The sequence below is a fragment of the Notothenia coriiceps genome, unplaced genomic scaffold, assembly GCF_000735185.1.
Source record: "Notothenia coriiceps isolate Sejong01 unplaced genomic scaffold, NC01 NC01_scaffold00011237, whole genome shotgun sequence".
NCBI lineage: Eukaryota > Metazoa > Chordata > Actinopteri > Perciformes > Nototheniidae > Notothenia > Notothenia coriiceps.
In genome coordinates this window covers 167,300-172,922 of record NW_011343938.1, presented here as the reverse complement: position 1 = coordinate 172,922, position 5,623 = coordinate 167,300, and positions in this window count along the sequence as shown.

Below are 5,623 nucleotides of genomic sequence, written 5' to 3'. Positions count from 1 at the left end.
TTCGTCACCTGTGTCTTTGACACGACTTCGAATGGAGAACTTTAGGCGGTCACGACTATAGTCGTCACACAACCACCGTCAGTCTACAGCCGCGTGTCTCTCGTCCAGTCTTTCTCTGCCGTCCAAAACCTCGCGTAGTATCTACAGTAGTTCCAAGAACCCTTCTCCCCCGAACGTATGTCCTCCAGTCTTTTACTCCGTCGTATATGAGACCTTCTGGTGTGGTCAACTAGTACCATTAAAGAACCTTGAGTATGAAGATGACCCCTTCATACTAAAGACAAATTTTCTCGTGGACCTGTCGACGTAACTCTTGTCGTTTTTCAACGTAAACAGACCACCGTGCTCTCCGTCTCCGAGGGAACATTGAAATGAGAGGTTTTGGTGTCAGTTGAGTCACTATCTACGTTAAGTGGTAGAGTAAGTTCTTTTGTAGAGGTTCACTATAGTTCTTTCGTCCTTACAAAAGTCACGTCGACCTGTGTTTGTGTCCTGTAGTGGAGAGTCCTAGTTACGAGATATTAATACTCCATACAATGACTACAACAAGTACCTCTCCGAACAACGTCACGACTTCACGTCAAGTAGGTGACCTGTCCGAAACCAGTTGTACGACAGTCTTCAAGACCTGTTTTACCCGGAGTCGTTCTGGTACACGTAACCTTTACGCTGACTACCCCGTAGTTTGTACGTTCCGGTTATGTTTCCTAAGAGGAGTGATAAACAGACGTGTTAGAGGTTTGGTCCACGTACATACCACGATGCGTGTACATGATTTAGACCACGAACGTTTGTGTTGGGTCTAACAATAACTCTCACCCAGGGACAAACGCGGAGGAGTTACCGTAACGCCATAAGTAGTTTCTCAGTATATTTTCCTACTTACACACCCTTCTCAGTCCGGCTTTGTTCTCTGCATCTGCGGAACGAGGATAACCGCTCTGTGCGACCACCCGGTCGTACTCCGGGACTTCTTCCACAAACCGAGGAAACCTTTTGGCCTTCTACCAGACATGCAACTACACGACAACTGTAATAGTCGATATGTCTTTGTCCGTTGTCACTTTGGTACATAGGCACAGTACCGGTCTCCTATACGTCTCAGTAACGAGTTCATACTCTGCTAGAACTGCCGAGTTTAGAAGGAGGCGTATAAACTTGTATGGAGAGGTAACAGATTTATGGAAGTCTGCCGTCCTAAACCTGTAGGAGAGACGAGTGTCTTACCACCGTAGCTGTGTCCTATGCGACTTTTCGAACCCTTCTCTAAAACTTAGACATTTTTTCGGTCGTCTGTGTAAACAGTTGACCTGTTTGTGTCTTAGGGTCCTCTCTCTACTGTGCCTGTAACTTCACCTCCGGTGTGACGGTGTTTTCTCCTCCTCCTACTTCTTTCAGAACGGACCTCTCTACCGAGTCCTACTCTGGACCTACTACGTCTTTTTAGGATACTCCACTTACACGTATTGGCCTAGTACCTGTGTCGTTAACTTCGGTAAGTATCCGCGAAAATTGTGTGCCGTTAGATATACGACTGAACCGTACAGACCTAGGGTCTTTGAAAGGGAGTCGAGACGTGGTCACGAGAAGGGGTCAGACGGGAAGTTCTGAATTCGTTCACGAACGTTCCTAAACTGTCGTCCCGTTGGTTCCTTTTATACGTCCGGCTCAACTTTTCGAAACGTGAGGTCACCTTGTCCGACTTCCGTAGGGGTAACCGTCTCATGTTTCGTTCTTGTCATCTTCTACCTAGTCCACCACTCCTCCTGTTGTGTCTTCTCCAACTCTATTGAGGGTATTCGACAACGAGGACGTTCTTACGGAGACACGACGATGGTCTATGAAGCGGCAAAGTTGTACGGATTGTCTACGTATGGGGACAGGATCCGGGAACGAATATTTATGGACGAATGTAAATAGGGAGTGGTCCACCGAAACACTCGCGTGTAAAAGTTAAAACTTCAAATAAATTTTTGTCTGAAGTCTTCGTGGAGAGTAAGACTATTTAACCTCCGTAAAATACAACTACCGGTGTCTCTTTCTGTAGGAGTACCACAGGAACCTGAGACTGAGACACTATCTGTCTGAACGTCTCTTCTCACTCGACGAATTTTCGACGGAGGTGACTATTCCGCTCTTTATAAATTTTAATTAAACACATAATAGTGTGTAGTGTGTATCCTACATCATTAAAGTAATAAACAGTAAAATTACTACGAAAAGTCTTAACATACACACGAAATACACAACTAGGAATTACCACACTAGTACATGTGATTTAATAGTTAATAAGAGGTAATGTCCAACAAGAGACTATATAAACTCCTCAGCAAGAGGGAGACAAATATACACCTGAACAAGAGGTAAACCCTGGTGACAATCGTTAACACCATTCAAATAGTACACAAAAAAAAATTACAACATATTTAAGTATGAAGTATTAAATTTTTTCAAAACTTTCCTTGCGTGTAGGGTTTCACAAAGTTGAGATCCACGTCCTGTCTCCTTTTGTAAAAGTATTTTAATACAAAAAAGTCCAATCTGGTGAACTGTACACTCCTCGAACTCCACAAACAAGGGGGAGCGGGTACACAAGCTCCTGAAACGGAGGCAGAGAGACGAGGTAAGAGATGGAAAGTGACGTGGTTTCAACCGGACAACTCGAGAGATCATACCACTCAAATAAGTAAAAAATACAATACTTTAGTTATGAATTAAACACTACTAATTCTGAATTATTACATAAGGCTAAGGGAGAGTCCAACTGGTGAACTGTACACTCTCGAACTCCTCAACAAGGGTGGAGGCAAGGTAAAAAGTTCCTAAACGAGGGATCGACGGAGGTGGAAGTGGTGAAAAACCAGATGTACTAAACAACTCATACAGTACACAGAAATATGTCCAATATACCTTAAGTAATGAACTAAACACTACTACTCTTCCGAATTATTACAAAGGTACAGAGAAAATTCCACCCTGGTGGATATATATACTCTCGGATCCTCAACCAAAGGGAGACGCCAGGGGAAACTCCTGGACGAAACAGAGGAGGTAGTAAAGTGACCCGGGAAAACCCGAAGCACTCGCCATAAAGTACACCACTCTCCTTACTTATACACATTACAAATTCTTCCAAATCACTTCTTTGGATGATATACACACTAATTATACACACTATTTACTGTTAACATAAGTTCAACAAGAATAAAGAGACAGTTGGGAACAGGATTTTGGTCAAGAGACTAAACGATTCTAGAAGATACTACGAACTCAGATAGGTAGTAAGACTCTCGAAGCAGAACTGAACACTCCAAATAATACGTACAAAACAGAGTCTAACTTTTGTTTTCCAAAACTAATACTAATAAAGGACCGACTGCGAAAAGTATACTACCAAAATTAAAGTTTTGTAGACGAATAGAAAATTCAAGTGAAGTTGTTCAATACGTCCAATCCGGAATACAACAAACGAGAAAACTCTGATTCAGTAGAAGATACACAAGTAAACAAGTGATTCAACAGTGACTGTTTTTCCAGGAAACCAGAAATACATCATAGTAGGTACGCAACATGTATCAAGAAACCAACGTCAGTGCTAAAAAACAACACTCTACCTCGACCGACAACAGAGCCATAGCTACCTCATATGCTCGTTATGTATGAACACGTGTATGTGCCATATACTCTTACGTATAGAATACAAGTCTGGACATTGGGTACAGAATCTGAAAAGTGGTGTCGATCCATAAATATAATAAGTAAGAAGAAATAAATACAAGTATTACTCACCACTCAAAGTCGAGATTACGACGAATTACAGACATTATACAAAATAAATCTAAACCTATAAAAAACATCAGCTAAGACCAAAATGATTATGACCCGTGGGTTTCTAAGGCGGTGTATTTGACCCCCATCGTATTCCAAGAAGGGCAATCAGAGCAGGTGGGGATCAGCTACTGGGGGTTACAAGCGACAACACTAAACTGACTATTACTTATTCTAACTTAAACTATATCGACACTTAAAATAGAACTCAAGTATCAATTTCACGAAATAAACACATAATACATATTACCAAGGGAAAACACCAACAGATATAACACTCTTCTACGGCGTTCTAATCACAAATACATCACAGCGACTATTGCATCACCCGACCGACCTGGCTTTTACCGTCCCGACTTAAAACAGGGTCGGTGGGCATTGACAAAATTTTTCAGTTCTGTGACCCTCTGTGCGCTGGTGTATATGCCTCCAATCTGACATTCCACTGATGAACCGACTGCTATCAGTTCTCTTACCGAATGCCATGCAGATGAAACAATACAGCATGTGACACTCTGGACAGTACGTCAGCCACCTTCTACTGGTGTCGTCTCTGCTACAGAACACTTTCTGCACCACTGGATTGCTACTTTTTTGCTGAGGATGGTAATTTAAAAATGACTGGAGATTTCTCTGATCAGGTTGTGAAAAAAAATCAGTTATTAGACTGGCACACTCATAGCTCTCAACAGCTGTTTCCCTCTCAGGTGATCCTATCTTTGGGCTGACACACTCCTCACTCTCTCCAGCCTTTTCCCTCTCAGGTGATCCTGTTTTTGGGCTGAAATACTCCTCACTCTCTACAGCCTTTTCCCTCTCAGGTGGTGCAGTCTTTGGGCTGCCTGAATTGGTCTGGCTCTCTCCCTGAACTGACCAGCTGGACTTGGCCTGAACCTGTCTGGGCTGGACATAGGGAAAGCATTTATCATTGGATGGGGAAATAACTCAAAACCACAGAATAATGTACAAGACAAAAGATTAGTTCATATTGAACGAAACGTTCGTGAGCGTAACAACACTAGTGGCTTTGCCATGTTTTCATTATGACACTTAGTGTTTTCCAATGCAAAAAAGTCAGATCTTTGTGACAATACCTGAAAATGCTCAAGACAGCACTATACACAGCCATTTGAAAACTACAGTAAAAGTAACACATTTACAGAGAAATTAAAGTTACACACAAATTATGAAATAGTTATCACCTCAGTAAACAATAAATGAATTGAAAGATTACAATAAATTCAATGGCAAATATTGCAAATTAATCTAATTATTTCCTATAGGTTTACTTATATTTTGTGCTAAAATTCAAAGTATCTCATCTGTATTTACAATACAGCTTGATTCTGCAGCTTCATCTCTACTTACAGCTCGTTGGTCCATGTGAACGTTTACTGTTGCTATGGCTACAAGAAACCGCTGACGTTAGCAGCTCTTAGCTAGCCTAGCTAAATCATCTGAACAATAAAAACCCATAATATCACAATTCGGCATATTTAAACAAAATCAACCACAACTACCAACATTCACAGCCCTTCAACTCTGGGCTAATATGTTGTCACAAGTAGGACTATGCAGTTAATTAGGTCACATCACATTCAATGTAAAAACGTTTTCTACTTTTTTTTTGGACATGTCTCAAAAATTTAGCCTAGCCAGCCCCAGGCTAACGTTACTTACCATTTATGCCTCCACTCGCTCGTCTCCCGGTGCAGCAGCACCTGCTGGGGCGGTGACCACGGCACCAAATAGGTCCGTCAATTTAGAATATTTAGCAGCCTCCACCTCCAGAGAC